Source organism: Anarhichas minor, unplaced genomic scaffold (assembly GCF_050575085.1).
Source record: "Anarhichas minor isolate MPS153535 unplaced genomic scaffold, ASM5057508v1 ptg000028l, whole genome shotgun sequence".
NCBI lineage: Eukaryota > Metazoa > Chordata > Actinopteri > Perciformes > Anarhichadidae > Anarhichas > Anarhichas minor.
In genome coordinates, this window is record NW_027466474.1 from 16,565,856 (window position 1) to 16,583,654 (window position 17,799).

Consider the following 17,799-nt stretch of genomic DNA (forward strand, 5'->3'; position numbering starts at 1 on the left):
TCATTTTTAGGAGACCCACACATTGAGGCGACTAATGCGGACACTGTAGGTAGGAGGAGGAGGGGCTCCCTGACATCCCTACATTAACAAGGTTGTCTGTAGGGATTCATTACTCTCTGTAGTGAATACAGCATGTTGGTGAGCAGTGTGCTGCTGAAACTGTTAAACAACAAAAAAAATAACTGTCATCAATTTCACTAACCGATTAACACTAACTGATAATGTATGTTTAAATATGCAAATGAAACATCTTAAGGAATATGTGCTAACCTACATACATTTCCACAATAGAAATATGAATATTATATGAAGCCATGCAGGTTCAAAATTCTTATTTCATTTTGTTGACATATTAGAGTCAGAAGTTTTTACAGAGTGAATTTTAGATATCTCTTTGTATCACTCCAGAAATCAGAAAATACTGTCAACAGACATAATAAAAAAGCACTTTTTAAATAATAAAATGGTCTATAAATCTGACTAGTAATGGTGTAAGAATAAACCCCTCAGTAAAAACCTTCAGAATATAGATAGGGAGGAAACTGTAAAGTTTGGTGTATGTAAGCGCTACTGAGGTGGAGATTTCTGCCTCAGTCTGACAAAAAAATCATTTTCAGAAAGCACCCTTTAAAGGTAAAATTCTATACATTTTACAAGACACACCAGGTGAATAGGATTAAAACATATAACCATGACACTTTCCCAGTTGATCATTTAAGTTGAGATTAAGTTGTAAGGTGTTTCTAATGTTTTGCTCCTTCCTGTCCAAGGTGTAAATCATGTGAACCAAATATGTGAAGCAGCTTCCAGTAAGCCTTAGTCCGGTATAACACCACTACAAATGACACTAGATTATACAGCTTTCTCTATTTGTCTAGTTATGCAGTTCATTGTCCTCATGGGGAACTTTTTTTACTTTCCACGAGAGATGGAGTTTGGTCTGCTCCTATCCTCCATGACTGCTTCAGTTCATTCTTTCTGCTGCGGATGAAGAGAAATAAACACATTTGAAAGATTTTTGATATTTGAACTCAACACCCAAACAAATGCGCCGCTCCCATCAGTGGTCCTTTAGAACATTAGCATGTGCCAAGTTTACCGCCCCCTTGCTGTCATGTTAAGAGCTTGTTACTGAAACAGTAGTGCATTTATTGTGGACTATTTTATGCGGTGGATTAATCCACCGTGGAAAATATCAGATTTAAGGGAATACTTTCTATTTTTTGTATCAAATACTGACGTCATGCAGGTTGAATGGTTGCTCTAAAACGTTTGTATCTTGCTCCGTCATGGCAGACAGGAGTTGTAGTCAGCTGAGCACTCGAAAACACGTCACAGCTTCAGTGCAAAAAAAAAAAAAGCATCAAATAAATCCATAGAAATGTCTGAAAACCTTTCCCGCAGCATAATCCACTTCATACCAAGTACACAACCTCCACTAAACTCAAAGTGACAAGTGCATCCTGACAGGCAGTCACATCCATGTATAACATTCATTGGGTATAACAAGGTTAAGAAGCAGGTCGAAATTGTTTGCCTTGCTACAGCCATATTTTGTTGACCATTTTCATGGCGGACATTTTAGCTGTGTCTGAATTCACTCCCTATTTAAGACACTTATTTACTACACCACACTATATAATTTGAGACTCCGAATTCCAAGTTTGAAATGTATGCTTTTGAACACATCTTTTGACTCATCACAGAAGGAAAAGCACAGGTGTCAGCTAGTTAATATTAATGATGACTCTGTTCCAGTTTAGTGTCCCAGAAAGCCATACTGACATACTGAAAGAGAATGCACCTGTGTCCTGCTGTGACATGGCAATATGTCATGATAAAGACCTTTGTCTAACACCACGCTAGGTAGTGCAGTAAGTGCAGTTAGTGACAGTGTGGGCTCCATGGTAGCTCTGACAGCTTGATGTATTAGCAGCGGGGGCGGGCTTAGTTAAGGGTCAATTTCATTTTAATAGTCTTATTAGGTCAAGTATGACTAATAGCTGATGGTGGCTAATGTAGTCTAATGTTAGCTAACTCACTGCTGTGAAGCTGACAGCACTGAGTCAGTTGGGCTGACCTCTCCGTTCTGTACTTGTGCTAATGTGACACTGCTTTTTGATATGTTGCAGATGAACATTTCAATGGTTTTATCCCAGGAGCAAAACAACAAGCGAACACGCTACACCTCACTTTTTAGTTGTTTTCTGCTTCTTGTTGGTTCCAACCTGTTACTGAATGGCTTAGATGGCACTAAGACAGGAATCAATTTAGTGTGCTAAAGATGTATCAGCTGTGAGCTTTTACACCGAAATATTTTGCAGAGGCATAACCTCTTGCTTGAAACCTCACTACTAGATGCCGCCAAATCCTACAAACTGCTTTTTAGACTTTTTTCTGCTATTCTGCAATTTGGTTCAGAATGCTAAATCGTAGGCTAAACCGGCACAAACAATTGCTGTATCCTGCATCAAAATATCAAATAGCAAAATATTATATTATGTCATTTGGGCACAAATTTATCTTAAAGTAGGCTACTACTGTCTCACCCTCAACATGTAAAGCTAACAATTCTCTATGCATGTTTTCGCATTGTGATGGTGTTGATGGTGTTTTGTGTGATGCAGCGGCTTGGAGCCCAAGACAATTTTTCCTGCAGAACAATACAGTATATCTTATATTATTTATCTTTTCTTTTCAGCAAAATAGGTTGTGATAAACCCGAGGTCGGTCCCTACTCAGCACCAAATGGCAAACAGACAACTTAAGCGATTAGCTAGAATAAAGGAGCTTTTAGCAGCTTAAGAGCCAGATATTTCTCTCAGGAGCAATAACAACAAAAAGAAACAAGTAGTAATTATTTGAAGTGTAGCACTGTGTATACAATTCAAGTATAACCCTACTGACTGAACTGGAATTATCTCTTCAAGCTTCAAGCTTTGTTGCTCACTTCGTGAACTATTGACCTCTGGAGACACTGTACTTCGATCTGATGCCCATTCTCTGTTTTCTCTCAGTCTTCAGAACAATATGTCCCAGATTAAATTCCTCTCCTTTGGAAAGTTGCCATATTAGATGCACTTTATAGCAAAAAAGAGCCCTTTTGGCTGCTAATCTTGCCCAGCATGCCTCGCTGAAGCTGCAAGGCATTTCTCTGGTGGCTGCCTTATTTGTTTCATCATCAATACCCTCTTTGGAAGGATTTGCTCAGTTTGGCTTGCCTCTGCAGGAAGGAACAGGGGTAGAAAGATGGCAGAGAAAGAGGAGGAGAGGGACAGTCAAGCTTTAGAAGACAGAGAGAAAGAGGAATAGCTGATTTGGGGGGGAATATCTGCGCGGTCACTTATGAACAACTTGAGCTGCATTGAAAAGATGACAGGGAAGAGATAAAGAAAAGAGTTTATTATGGGGGGAGTGACAGAGTAAGGGAGGAAAAACAGGAGAGATGAGAAGGGGAAGAGGAGAGCAGACTGGCCAGGCCTTCATAGAAAACAGAGATGTTGGCAACAGGCAAGACAGGGATAAAAAGTCAGAACAAGAAAGACATAGTTGTCTGCTACAAAAAAGATATTTAATCATTTATTTAACGCCTCCCTATTAAAATAATGTGTTTCTCACATTTTCCACTTTTTAAACAGATCTTAGCAAGAAGCCTGCTGTTCTCCTCGAACAAACACATTTTAAAGTTTTTACTTTTTATGGAACATCCATTAGCGTCACGAGAGCAGCTGAAATGTTCTTCCTCGTATTGTCAGAATTTACGGACAAAGAGCAACAAAGAGGAATACTTGAAAGTTTTCAGAGCTTTCTCCACAGTCTTCATTCAGTGAATGGAGCGTCATCGTGTGACTTAAGGGTAACTTTTTGGTCATGTGACAATAAGGAGTCATATATGGGGGAGAGATAAGGAATGTTTTCAAGTTTTACTGGATGTGAATGGCCTCCTTGATCTGTGTCTGACAGCATGAAGACCTTGGGACCATATCATGTTTCAAGGTTCAAGGGTCATTTATCGTCATTCTGCAACACAGGGTTGCACACAGAATGCAGTTGTAGCTTAGTCTATTCATGCTACACAAGAAAAAAACATGACACAACAAAAACAGTGGCCCATTCCGTAGTGTTTTTTTTTTAATTTGCATCAGGTACAGCAGCAACAGAAACACTTATAAATTCTATCATCTTTACCATTAAATATTTGGAATCTGGGAAACATTTTCCATCAACTTTGACTATGTTTTTTGCACAAAGCACCATTGATTTGAATACAGAGTCCGTCTCCTCTTGTCCCACGGAGTACTGCTCTCTACATACAAATAAATGTATCCAATCAAATGTGATTTGGGGTAACCCGCTAATCCCCTATAAACCTTTACTTGACCATTGGCTTGAGAGTCCTAGCTAGCAGAAAATCTTTGGGAATCTTTTGTGTGTTCAACTCTTGTAACATTTTTGTGATGTGCAAATTTCAGCTGTTGACTTCTATCAATATTCACGATAGGTCATTATTCCGACCATTGGCCAAAAGCCCATTTGTCCGACAGCCAGTTATCCCAAAAAAACGAACCACTGTTCCCAAAGCCTAATGCTCCCAGAGGTGGGATGGGAAACAGAAGCACATGGCTGATTATTGTACAATATGACATCATCTGACCTTCCTAATTTTTTTTTTAAACTAGCAAGGCATGACCCCCCCCCCCCCCACACACACACACACACACACACACACTGCAACTTTTAACCCTTCGTTGGTTGGATTGGTTAGGTTTAAGCATGAGAAGGGAGATTAGTTCGGTGGTCAGCCAACCACAGGCAGAGCAGGGCGGGTCATGCCTTTGCCATGGTAGGAAAATAAATATTGCGACTGTGAAGATCCGATGACTCAGCCTCCCCAAGACTACTGTGACTAACAAGTGGAAGGTTTCTGGGTGGATACTGATTGCGGTTTTAATCACCAGCGTCATAATACAAAAACTAGCCTTGCTGGGCCAGTAGACTAGATTACAGGTTGATTTTAGTCCTGCAAGAATCAACCTCAAATACTTTGGTGAGAGATTGTTTGGGATTTGTTCTGGTGCAGTAAAGTCTTGGTAAATAATACATCCATGCATGAACTTGCTTTGACAAGAATACGTTTGAGTCGATACTACTCTTAGAGAGCATCACAACTTTCCTCCGTAGGAGATTTAAGACTCGCAAAAGCTGTCATATCAATGTCAAAATGCTGCAACGTATCTGTGGCAACACAACCATATACCTAATTAAGCTGTTACACCCACGGTGGTTAGGAGGTAGGGAGATTTACAACGAAGAGAGAAGTGTCTGCCTTTTTGCTTCTCGAGCAGCACTAAAAATATGGACGGGTCTTAGAAGAAGCACATGAGAGGAGGAAGGGAAGAAATGATGAGAGAGGAAGTGAAAGAAAGAGGGGTGGAGGGGGGGGCAGGGAGTCACCATACCCCCTAATGGAGCAAGCTTCTGCAATGCTTTTCCCCCTGATTAAACTAATGACCAATTTGAAGCAGTTTAAGAGCTACTTGGAGGCTCTCCGTCTCTCTCTCTCTTCTTCTTTTCTCCTCCATCTACTCCATCTTGCTCTCCCTTACCCCCACCCCCCCTTCCTCTTCTTATTCTACTCTTCTTTCTGTCATCTTCTCCATGCCTCCTCTGTCGCTCTCTGTCGAGAGATACGTCTACTACCTCTGTGTCTGTGTGTGTCCTCCAGCAGCAAGCTGCCCATTCGTCTGTAATAGATATACAAAGTGCATGGAGAATATGGAGCATAGAGAAGAGTATGGAGAGAGAGAGAGAGAGAGAGAAAAGACCACAGAAAAGATCTTACGCACAGAAGTGTACTCAGCAGGGCACAGATTGGAGTTTACTAAGCAAATATTTCAAAGAGGCAGGGCTCGTCCGGATGCGGAAACGATCTAATTGATTGAGCCTCAAGGGGCGGAACTATAGTTCTCTAAGTGTCCAATTAGGCAGCAATAATCAAGTTAAAATTAAACAGTCTTTGATGGAAATATATGTAAAAGAATTTTTTTTTTTATATTGTCGTAAGCTAACTAAACTAGAAACAAAATGTATGAATGAAGTATATTCTTTATATATTAATGTGAGAAACAGTCTGTTTCATTGAATAAGGCTGAGAAAGGTGAAGTAACGATACTAACAGTAGTGTTTGTATATTGTCAAAATATAAATGACTTACAAGGTTTTTTTCCCATTGTAGAACCATCTGCTGCACTGGCTGCACCAACTCATCTGAAGGGTTCACAAGTAGAAGGTAAATGCATCCAACATTTAAACGCATCATATTCACTGTGCTCATATCTGTTATAAACCATTGATTATGTTTTGTGATCCTTCTCTCCTTGCAGCCGCTGCTCTAACTGTAAAGAGACCAGTGCCTATTCCCCAGGAGCTCATGTGTCTGCTGCCAGAGGGAGCAGGTCGTCCATCAACAGAGGCGACTGTCACAGTACCTGGCATTATTTGACCTGTATTTGCATCTTAAAAATATCCATGTGTAGTGTCCATCAAAACTATTAAAGTCTGTTTCATTGTTGTAAATGAGGTACTGGTGCACTGTATTCGGACAAAAAGTAGGCCGCACTCCAGTGTCCAGCTTGCTGAGTTTCACGGACTACAGTGCAGATGTCATGTTACATTCTTGCTTCATCTTACTGTCAATAAGTTTAATATTCTCTATAGTGTCAGAGGCACCCCTGATTTCTCCTGAGACATCTGCAGAGCTGTCAACTGCAGAGAGAGAGATCCAAGTTAGTATTAGAATGTTTTCTCATTTGGTTGCATTTATGTCTAAAAGATCAAATCAAGTCGCACCCAAAAAGTTATTCTTGTCTGACTAGGTGAGCCATTACCCAGGCCGTTAGCTGTCCCCACCCGTCTTCCACAGCTCCCTGGCTATGACCATGAAGTCAGCCAGTGGACCTGTTCACAGCAGCAGAGGATCTGGATGAAGACAGAGCTGGAATCCTTGGGTCTCTGGCCAGGCTCCTTTCCTGTGCGCAACCTCATGAAGATGGTGTCATTGCGGCGTCTCCCTCCCCAGCCAGAATTAATCGACGGCATCTCTGATCTTCCTTCCCCAAAGTACTTTCAGCTCTATCCCTTCTTCATTTGGAAGCCAGAGAATTTAATGGCTAGACTGAGGATCAATTACACTCTGCCGTGCATTGAAGGTTGTGCCCGGCAGCAAGAGAAGGCACAATACCAGTGGGTAGTCAGGTCAATTATAATCAGTACTTTTTATTATCATTGGTGACACAAACAGATCATGATCACAACTTACATTGCTTTTCATATTTCCAGTTTGACAACAGAAAATCCCTTTGCATTCATTTTATTTTCATGACCATATACACTGGGCTACACATAATAATAATAATAATAATAATACATTTTATTTATATAGCGCTTTAAAAGGCACTCAAAGACACTTTACATGTTAAAAACAGAAACAATAGAAGCATTTATAATAAGAACAAAATATACGACATAACAGTAAGAAAAAATAAATAAAATAAAATAAACATGAAAAGAAAGAAAGAAAACATACATGACTGACTTTAGAGGTTAAAAGCAGATTTGAATAGGTGAGTTTTAAGTGCAGTTTTGAAAGTGGCAAGTGACGAAGAATGTCTGAGGTGTTGGGGCAGGGAGTTCCAGAGGGAGGGGGCAGCAACAGAGAAGGCCCTGTCCCCCCAGGTCCGATGCTTGGACAGAGTAGGGGGGGTAAGGAGGTTGGCGTCAGCAGATCTGAGGTTGCGGTTGGGAATGTGATGGTACAGGAGGTCCGAAAGGTATGAAGGGGCAAGGTTGTGGAGGGCTTTGTAGGTGATGAGGAGGAGCTTGAACTGGATTCTTTGCTGTATGGGGAGCCAGTGGAGGTTTTGAAGGACTGGGGTGATGTGGTCTCTGGTGCGGGAGTGGGTGAGCAGACGGGCAGCTGAGTTCTGGATGTATTGTAGTTTATTGATGATTTTGGTGGGTGAGCCGTACAGGATGCTGTTGCAGTAGTCCAGTCGAGAGGTGATGAAGGCGTGGATGAGTGTTTCAGCGGCTGCGGAGGAGAGGGAGGGACGGAGACGGGCGATGTTTTTGAGATGAAAGAAGGCGGTTTTTGTGATGTGATTGACGTGGCGTTCATATGAGAGAGTTTGATCGAAGATGACCCCGAGGTTACGGACATGTGTGGAGGCAGGAACAGTGATGCCATCGATGCAGAGGGAGAAGTCGTGGTGGGAATTGTTTAATGATTTGGGGCCGATGATGAGGACTTCAGATTTGTCGGTGTTGAGTTTGAGGAAGTTTGCTTGCATCCAGGTTTTTATGTCTGTGAGGCAGTTGGTGATGGTGGAGTGGATGGTGGGGGTGATGGATTTGGTGGAGATGTAGAGCTGGGTGTCGTCAGCATAGCAGTGGTACTGGAGACCATGGTGGCGTATGATGTCACCAAGGGGGAGCAGGTAGAGGATGAAGAGGAGGGGACCGAGTACTGAACCTTGGGGGACACCTTGAGAGACTGGGGCTGTGTCAGACTTGAATTTGTTGATGCGGATGAACTGTTCACGGTCGGAGAGGTATGATTTAAACCAGGAGAGGGCTGTGCCAGTGATGTGGAGGGAGGACTCGAGACATGAAAGGAGGATGGAGTGGTTGATGGTGTCGAAGGCTGCGCTGAGGTCGAGCAGTATCAGGATGTTGAGGGAGTGTTCATCAGAGGAGAGGAGGAGATCGTTGGTGACTTTGATGAGGGCAGTTTCTGTGCTGTGATGAGATCTGAATCCGGATTGAAATGGTTCATATAGTTGGTTTGAGTCCAGGTGAGTTTTCAGTTGATGGGCAACAATGCGTTCCAGTATTTTAGACAGAAAAGGGAGATTGGAGATGGGTCTGTAATTGTTGTGAATGTCGGGGTCAAGGCCAGGTTTTTTGAGGATGGGTGTGACTGAGGCGAGTTTGAGGGCGGGAGGGACGGAGCCAGTAGACAGGGAGGAGTTGATGACAGAGAGGAGGTGCGGGCGGAGGGCCGGGAGACAGGCCATAACTAAAGTGGAAGGGATAGGGTCGAGGTCACAGGTCGGAGTCTTCATGCCAGAGAGTGATTTATTGAGATCCGGGGGGGAGATGAGAGAGAATTGGAAGAGTGACCGGTCAGTTAGTGGAGGATTTGCAGATACAGGGTTGGACAAAGCAGGGCTGGAAGTGGCCAGTTGGTTGTAGATGGTGTCGATTTTAGCTTTGTAGAACGTCAGAAAGGAGTTGCATTTCTCTGCTGTGGAGGAGTGGGAGAGATTGTCCATAGGTTTGAGGAGTTTGTTTATTGTGGAGAAGAGGACCTTGGGGTTGGTGGAACCAGAGCGGATGATGCCAGAGTAGTAGGTGGAGCGAGCAGAGTTTAAAGCCAGTTTGTATTGCTGTATGTGTTCCTTGTACGCCAGGGTGTGAACTGTGAGGCCGGTTTTTTTGGAGAGTCGCTCTAGTCTGCGTTTCCGGGATTTCATGAGGCGGAGTTCAGGGGTGAACCAGGGAGCAGTGTGGGTGAATGAGACAGTTCTGGTTTTGAGAGGGGCAAGCTGATCAAGGCAGGAGGATAGTGTGTTATTGTAGAGGTTGACCAGGTCTGAGGGGGAAGGGCTAAGGGAGGGGGAGAGTGTGGAGAATTTTTCAGTGAGACAGGCTGACAGGGATGAAGGGCAGACAGACTTGATATTTCGGAGAGTGATGGTGCGCGTGAGTTTGGGTTCTGGGATGGGGATGTCGATCTCCATGATGATGGCTAGATGGTCGGAGATGGTGAGGTCATAGCCGGAGAGGTGGTTGATGGTGATTTCAGTGGAGCAGACCAGGTCCAGGATGTGCCCGCGGTTGTGGGTGGGGAAGTCTATGTGTTGAGTGAAGTTGAAGCATTTAAGCAGGTCCAGAAATTCGGTGGCAGTTTTACAGTCTGAGGAGTCGATGTGGATGTTGAAATCACCAAGCAACAGGATGGAAGGTGAGACGGAGCAGAGCTGGGTGAGGAATTCTGATAGGTCAGAGAGGAAGGCAGGGTTGGCTTTGGGGGGGCGGTAGATAATTGCAATGACCAGGGGTTTAGGACCAGAGAGTTTGAATGTGAGCTGTTCAAAGGAGGGTGGACTGTCGATGTTAGTCAGTCTGGTCTTGATATGTTGGCGGTGAAGAGCGGCAATTCCTCCACCGCGGCCATCAGGGCGTGGTTTATCCAGGTAATGATATCCAGTTGGGGTGGTTTGATTGAGTGCGTAGTAATCCAGGTGTTTTTGCCAAGTTTCAGTGAGACAGAGGATATCAAGGTTGTTGTCGGTGATGAATTCATTGATGATTGGGCCTTTGTTGCTTAGTGACCGAGTGTTGAACAGAGCAAGCTTCATGGAGTGTTTTGTGGTTGGTTGTGAGGTTTTGGGGAGGGTTCTGAGGTTGGCTGCATTCACGTGCTGTTTGTTATGATGACGTAATGAGGGAGTGGTGGTACGCCGATGATGAGTCCACAGAGACGGGATGGAATTGACAGAAGTGGGGTTGTAGATGATGAACTTGTGCTGGGAGCCGATATAAACATCACTGGGAGGGATATAGCTGAGGTTGTTTTTGTTTATGGCTTTGTGAATGCGGTGTGGACGGGGCAGCCTCTCAGTCACAATAGTCTGAATGGGGAGAGCTGCAGCTGAAGGAGTTGATGACAGGGAAGGCCAGGAGGGGGAGCAGTCACGGGAAACTGTGCTCAGAGGTGGCAGCGTAGAAGAAGAAGGGGCGTGTGTGTGGAAAGTAAATAGTCAGTCATGTGGACAAGAGTGTACAGCATGCTGTAAATTAGCCGCTAGCAGGCGGCTACCCAGCTTGTTAAAATGAATACCATCATTCTTAAAAGAGGAAGAGCGGTCCCAAAACAGGTTAAAATTGTCAATGAAGCTCACGTTGTTGGTCCTGCAGGCGGCCTGGAGCCAAGTGTGGAGGCTGAGGACTCTGCTGAACCGCTGTGATCCACGGCCGAGTGTTGGAGTTGGACCACTGATGAAAGCAGACAGTCCACAGCTGTTTAAAAAGTGTAGAAGATTTTTAAAATCCATCTTGGTCAACTCAGACTGGTGGAGGGCTGTATCGTTGATTCCCACATGAACGATAATTCGCCGAATGGTAGACGGGAGGGCGTGCAGCAGGCCAGGCAGTTTCAGCAGGATGTCGTGAGCCGTTGCTCCGGGGAAACAGTGTGTGGTCGCGTTGAAGAAACGGGTATTCCTGATTATTGAGTCCCCGACTATCAGTGTCGTCGGGGCGAAGAGGGGACGAGGCGACAACACTGCGCGTGTAATACGCATGGGTGGAGGAGAGGATTTAACCAGTGGTGGCGGAGTGGACGAGCAAGGACTGAGAGAACGGGGGACCGAAGCTCGCCGCGGTGCTGGAGTAAAGCACGGTATGGAGCGGCGAGTCCTGGGGCGAGAGGAGGGCTCAGGAATGACTGGCGTAGGGATGTCGGGGGAGCCGGGGCTGTGGGTCCCTTGAGGCGGCAGCTGGGATGGTGTAGGAAGCTGGGAGTCCCTAGCCAGAGGAGGGAAGTCGTGTAGGGCAAGGGTGTCATATGTATTCTTCAGCTGGACATCGAAGTTATGGGGTGTAGGAGAGGGAAGTCTCCCTATCCGGCTGCTGCGAGCACAGACCAGGGACCAGGGCTCGTGATGTGATGGAGTGGAGCTGACCAGGGCTTTAGGCTTAGCTCCGAGCCGTAGCCAAGAAGCCTCAGGAGCTGTGACCGGAGGAGGGGCCTCGGCAGCAGGACTGGAAGCGATGGAATCATGCACACGGTCGCTGGCTGTGTCGGTTTGTGCTGGACCGAAGATGATGGTGTCCATGAGGTTCTCGGCATACTGGATCCTGTAGAGCGTGGATATTCTTCCTTCCAGCTCTGTGATTTTATCAACCAGGCGGGCGCAGCTGACACAGTCAGATGGAGAGGTGAGTGGAGCCATATCAGATCTGGTGGACAATTGTGCTCCAGCCCGTAGTCCACAACCTTGTCCAGGTATTAGCAAAGGTGGAAGCTGATTCACAGACGGTTCCGTTTTCAGTTTGACGTGTGTAGACAGTCTATATCTGTGGTCTCCGTAGCGTTAGCTAGCTTCAGAGCCCAGGGCTAACAAACGAGCCAGTAGTAGCCCAGCAGGCTAAGCGGCCTGGGGAACGCAAAAACCTAAGAGGTCTAGTACGTGTTGGCTGACATCGTACTTCTAGTTCAATTCACACAGATCAGAACAGCTAGGATCTCAAAAGTATAAGGCAAAAAATGTGGCCAAAACTGGAGAAAACAAATGCCAATTTGTGAAAAGGGGTGAGCGGAGCGGATCTATGCCTCCATTACGGATATCACGATGAAGACACATGGTTGATATGACTGCTTTAACATTCATGGCTATACTTTGTCTATATTTTTTCTTTCAGGGATTGCTGTGCAGCATTTAAGGTGGCAGAATCTTATGCAGGAGAGCATCTGAACTAGAATTATTGGATAACAAATGATTCCATTATTGGAGAGGCCACTTCTGGTAACCCGGATCTCCCGTGTGGCAGGAGACATTCTCGACCACCAGAAATATTTGTTTGACAGCTTTGTGTGGCCGGCATGTCAAGAATACAACCAATGTTTTCAAATATCGAGAATCCAGCACTTACCTGAAACCATTAGCGGTTTTGCTGGTACACCCTTGGATCCCAGTGTAAATGATTCCCGTAGAACCCTTACATGTATCGTAACCACAGCAAAACCCTGATGCATTGGCCGGGAATCGGACCCGGATCTCCCGCGTGGCAGGTGAGAATTCTACCATTGAACCACCAATGCTGATGCAACACCAACCAGAGAAGGCGAGAACTGACATTCTCAACCACCAGAAATATTTGTTTGATAGTTTTGCGTGGCCGGCATGTCAAGAATACAACCAATGTTTCAAATGTCGAGAATCCAGCACTTACCTCAAACCATTACCATTTTTGCTGGTCCACCCTTGGATCCCAGTGTAAATGACTCCCGTAGAACCCTTACATGTATCGTAAAGACAGTAATACCCTGATGCATTGGCCGGGAATCGGACCCGGATCTCCCGCGTGGCAGGCGAGAATTCTACCATTGAACCACCAATGCTGATGTAACACCAACCAGAGAAGGCAAGAACTGACATTCTCGACCACCAGAAATATTTGTTTGATAGTTTTGCGTGGCAGGCATGTCAAGACGACAACCACTGTTTTCAAATCCAGCACTTACCTCAAACCATTAGCGGTTTTGCTGGTACACCCTTGGATCCCAGTGTAAATGATTCTCGTAGAACCCTTACATGTATCGTAACCACAGTAAAACCCTGATGCATTGGCCGGGAATCGGACCCGGATCTCCCGCGTGGCAGGCGAGAATTCTACCATTGAACCACCAATGCTGATGCAACACCAAAGAGAGAAGGCGAGAACTGACATTCTCGACCACCAGAAATATTTGTTTGTTAGCTTTGCGTGGCCGGCATGTCAACAATACAACCAATGTTTTCAAATGTCGAGAATCCAGCACTTACCTCAAACCATTACCATTTTTGCTGGTTCAACCTTGGATCCCAGTGTAAATGACTCCCGTAGAACCCTTACATGTATCGTAAAGACAGTAAAACCCTGATGCATTGGCCGGGAATCGGATCCGGATCTCCCGCGTGGCAGGCAAGAATTCTACCATTGAACCACCAATGCTGATGTAACACCAACCAGAGAAGGCGAGAACTGACATTCTCGACCACCAGAAATATTTGTTTGATAGTTTTGCGTGGCCGGCATGTCAAGACGACAACCACTGTTTTCAAATCCAGCACTTACCTCAAACCATTAGCGGTTTTGCTGGTACACCCTTGGATCCCAGTGTAAATGATTCCCGTAGAACCCTTACATGTATCGTAACCACAGTAAAACCCTGCTGCATTGGCCGGGAATCGGACCCAGATCTCACGCGTGGGAGGCGAGAATTCTACCATTGAACCACCAATGCTGATGCAACACCAACGAGAGAAGGCGAGAACTGACATTCTCGACCACCAGAAATATTTGTTTGGTAGCTATGCATGGCCGGCATGTCAACAATACAACCAATGTTTTCAAATGTCGAGAATCCAGCACTTACCTCAAACTATTAGCGTTTTTGCTGGTACACCCTTGGATCCCAGTGTAAATGACTCCCGTAGAACCCTTACATGTATCGTAACCACAGTAAAACCCTGATGCATTGGCCAGGAATCGGACCCGGATCTCCCGCGTGGCAGGCGAGAATTCTACCATTGAACCACCAATGCTAATGCAACACCAACGAGAGAAGGCGAGAACTGACATTCTCGACCAACAGAAATATTTGTTTGATAGCTTTGCGTGATAGCTTTGCGTGGCCGGCATGTCAACAATACAACCAATGTTTTCAAATGTCGAGAATCCAGCACTTACCTCAAACCATTACCATTTTTGCTGGTTCACCCTTGGATCCCAGTGTAAATGACTCCCGTAGAACCCTTACATGTATCGTAAAGACAGTAAAACCCTGATGCATTGGCCGGGAATCAGACCCGGATCTCCCGCGTGGCAGGCAAGAATTCTACCATTGAACCACCAATGCTGATGTAACACCAACCAGAGAAGGCGAGAACTGACATTCTCGACCACCAGAAATATTTGTTTGATAGTTTTGCGTGGCCGGCATGTCAAGACGACAACCACTGTTTTCAAATCCAGCACTTACCTCAAACCATTAGCGGTTTTGCTGGTACACCCTTGGATCCCAGTGTAAATGATTCCCGTAGAACCCTTACATGTATCGTAACCACAGTAAAACCCTGATGCATTGGCCGGGAATCTGACCCGGATCTCCCGCGTGGCAGGCAAGAATTCTACCATTGAACCACCAATGCTGATGCAACACCAAAGAGAGAAGGCGAGAACTGACATTCTCGACCACCAGAAATATTTGTTTGTTAGCTTTGCGTGGCCGGCATGTCAACAATACAACCAATGTTTTCAAATGTCGAGAATCCAGCACTTACCTCAAACTATTAGCGTTTTTGCTGGTACACCCTTGGATCCCAGTGTAAATGATTCCCGTAGAACCCTTACATGTATCGTAACCACAGTAAAACCCTGATGCATTAGCCGGGAATCGGACCCCGATCTCCCGCGTGGCAGGCGAGAATTCTACCATTGAACCACCAATGCTGATGTAACACCAACCAGAGAAGGCGAGAACTGACATTCTCGACCACCAGAAATATTTGTTTGATAGTTTTGCGTGGCCGGCATGTCAAGACGACAACCACTATATTCAAATCCAGCACTTACCTCAAACCATTAGCTGTTTTGCTGGTACACCCTTGGATCCCAGTGTAAATGATTCCCGTAGAACCCTTACATGTATCGTAACCACAGTAAAACCCTGATGCATTGGCCGGGAATCGGACCCGGATCTCCCGCGTGGCAGGCGAGAATTCTACCATTGAACCACCAATGCTGATGCAACACCAAAGAGAGAAGGCGAGAACTGACATTCTCGACCACCAGAAATATTTGTTTGTTAGCTTTGCGTGGCCGGCATGTCAACAATACAACCAATGTTTTCAAATGTCGAGAATCCAGCACTTACCTCAAACCATTACCATTTTTGCTGGTTCACCCTTGGATCCCAGTGTAAATGACTCCCGTAGAACCCTTACATGTATCGTAAAGACAGTAAAACCCTGATGCATTGGCCGGGAATCGGATACGGATCTCCCGCGTGGCAGGCAAGAATTCTACCATTGAACCACCAATGCTGATGCAACACCAAAGAGAGAAGGCGAGAACTGACATTCTCGACCACCAGAAATATTTGTTTGTTAGCTTTGCGTGGCCGGCATGTCAACAATACAACCAATGTTTTCAAATGTCGAGAATCCAGCACTTACCTCAAACTATTAGCGTTTTTGCTGGTACACCCTTGGATCCCAGTGTAAATGATTCCCGTAGAACCCTTACATGTATCGTAACCACAGTAAAACCCTGATGCATTAGCCGGGAATCGGACCCGGATCTCCTGCGTGGCAGGCGAGAATTCTACCATTGAACCACCAATGCTGATGTAACACCAACCAGAGAAGGCGAGAACTGACATTCTCGACCACCAGAAATATTTGTTTGATAGTTTTGCGTGGCCGGCATGTCAAGACGACAACCACTGTATTCAAATCCAGCACTTACCTCAAACCATTAGCGGTTTTGCTGGTACACCCTTGGATCCCAGTGTAACTGATTCTCGTAGAACCCTTACATGTATCGTAACCACAGTAAAACCCTGATGCATTGGCCTGGAATCTTACCCGGATCTCCCGCGTGGCAGGCGAGAATTCTACCATTGAACCACCAATGCTGATGCAACACCAACGAGAGAAGGCGAGAACTGACATTCTCGACCACCAGAAATATTTGTTTGATAGTTTTGCGTGGCCGGCATGTCAAGACGACAACCACTGTTTTCAAATCCAGCACTTACCTCAAACCATTAGCGGTTTTGCTGGTACACCCTTGGATCCCAGTGTAAATGATTCCCGTAGAACCCTTACATGTATCGTAACCACAGTAAAACCCTGCTGCATTGGCCGGGAATCGGACCCGGATCTCACGCGTGGGAGGCGAGAATTCTACCATTGAACCACCAATGCTGATGCAACACCAACGAGAGAAGGCGAGAACTGACATTCTCGACCACCAGAAATATTTGTTTGATAGTTTTGCGTGGCCGGCATGTCAAGACGACAACCACTGTTTTCAAATCCAGCACTTACCTCAAACCATTAGCATTTTTGCTGGTACACCCTTGGATCCCAGTGTAAATGATTCCCGTAGAACCCTTACATGTATCGTAACCACAGTAAAACCCTGATGCATTGGCCGGGAATCGGACCCGGATCTCCAGCGTGGCAGGCGAGAATTCTACCATTGAACCACCAATGCTGATGCAACACCAAAGAGAGAAGGCGAGAACTGACATTCTCGACCACCAGAAATATTTGTTTGATAGCTTTGCGTGGCCGACATGTCAACAATACAACCAATGTTTTCAAATGTCGAGAATCCAGCACTTACCTCAAACCATTACCGTTTTTGCTGGTTCACCCTTGGATCCCAGTGTAAATGATTCCGTAGAACCCTTACATGTATCGTAACCACAGTACAACCCTGATGCATTGGCCGGGAATCGGACCCGGATCTCCCGCGTGGCAGGTGAGAATTCTACCATTGAACCACCAATGCTGATGTAACACCAACCAGAGAAGGCGAGAACTGACATTCTCGACCACCAGAAATATTAGTTTGATAGTTTTGCGTGGCCGGCATGTCAAGACGACAACCACTGTTTTCAAATCCAGCACTTACCTCAAACCATTTGCGGTTTTGCTGGTATCCCAGTGTAAATGATTCCCGTAGAACCCTTACATGTATCGTAACCACAGTAAAACCCTGATGCATTGGCCAGGAATCGAACCCGGATCTCCCGCGTGGCAGGCGAGAATTCTACCATTGAACCACCAATGCTGATGCAACACCAACGAGAGAAGGCGAGAACTGACATTCTCGACCACCAGAAATATTTGTTTGCTAGTTTTGCGTGGCTGGCATGTCAAGATGACAACCACTGTTTTCAAATCCAGCACTTACCTCAAACCATTAGCGGTTTTGCTGGTACACCCTTGGATCCCAGTG

At 45.4% G+C, this 17,799-nt stretch overlaps 13 non-coding genes across 13 annotated transcripts; all 13 read right to left on the minus strand.

Moving 5' to 3' along the window:
* Positions 1–12,815: 12,815 nt before the first annotated feature.
* Positions 12,816–12,886, minus strand: trnag-gcc (transfer RNA glycine (anticodon GCC)). The gene has a single exon. It is a non-coding gene; the product is annotated as a tRNA-Gly (tRNA).
* A 229-nt stretch (positions 12,887–13,115) lies between these two features.
* trnag-gcc (transfer RNA glycine (anticodon GCC)) lies at positions 13,116–13,186 on the minus strand. The gene has a single exon. It is a non-coding gene; the product is annotated as a tRNA-Gly (tRNA).
* A 221-nt stretch (positions 13,187–13,407) lies between these two features.
* On the minus strand, positions 13,408–13,478 carry trnag-gcc (transfer RNA glycine (anticodon GCC)). The gene has a single exon. It is a non-coding gene; the product is annotated as a tRNA-Gly (tRNA).
* Positions 13,479–14,000: 522 nt separating this feature from the next.
* Positions 14,001–14,071, minus strand: trnag-ccc (transfer RNA glycine (anticodon CCC)). Its single transcript has one exon. It is a non-coding gene; the product is annotated as a tRNA-Gly (tRNA).
* Positions 14,072–14,301: 230 nt separating this feature from the next.
* trnag-gcc (transfer RNA glycine (anticodon GCC)) lies at positions 14,302–14,372 on the minus strand. The gene has a single exon. It is a non-coding gene; the product is annotated as a tRNA-Gly (tRNA).
* Positions 14,373–14,615: 243 nt separating this feature from the next.
* trnag-gcc (transfer RNA glycine (anticodon GCC)) lies at positions 14,616–14,686 on the minus strand. Its single transcript has one exon. It is a non-coding gene; the product is annotated as a tRNA-Gly (tRNA).
* A 221-nt stretch (positions 14,687–14,907) lies between these two features.
* On the minus strand, positions 14,908–14,978 carry trnag-gcc (transfer RNA glycine (anticodon GCC)). The gene has a single exon. It is a non-coding gene; the product is annotated as a tRNA-Gly (tRNA).
* A 522-nt stretch (positions 14,979–15,500) lies between these two features.
* trnag-gcc (transfer RNA glycine (anticodon GCC)) lies at positions 15,501–15,571 on the minus strand. Its single transcript has one exon. It is a non-coding gene; the product is annotated as a tRNA-Gly (tRNA).
* Positions 15,572–16,102: 531 nt separating this feature from the next.
* On the minus strand, positions 16,103–16,173 carry trnag-gcc (transfer RNA glycine (anticodon GCC)). Its single transcript has one exon. It is a non-coding gene; the product is annotated as a tRNA-Gly (tRNA).
* A 513-nt stretch (positions 16,174–16,686) lies between these two features.
* Positions 16,687–16,757, minus strand: trnag-ccc (transfer RNA glycine (anticodon CCC)). The gene has a single exon. It is a non-coding gene; the product is annotated as a tRNA-Gly (tRNA).
* A 221-nt stretch (positions 16,758–16,978) lies between these two features.
* trnag-gcc (transfer RNA glycine (anticodon GCC)) lies at positions 16,979–17,049 on the minus strand. Its single transcript has one exon. It is a non-coding gene; the product is annotated as a tRNA-Gly (tRNA).
* A 229-nt stretch (positions 17,050–17,278) lies between these two features.
* On the minus strand, positions 17,279–17,349 carry trnag-gcc (transfer RNA glycine (anticodon GCC)). Its single transcript has one exon. It is a non-coding gene; the product is annotated as a tRNA-Gly (tRNA).
* A 211-nt stretch (positions 17,350–17,560) lies between these two features.
* trnag-gcc (transfer RNA glycine (anticodon GCC)) lies at positions 17,561–17,631 on the minus strand. Its single transcript has one exon. It is a non-coding gene; the product is annotated as a tRNA-Gly (tRNA).
* Between the last annotated feature and the right edge of the window lie 168 nt (positions 17,632–17,799).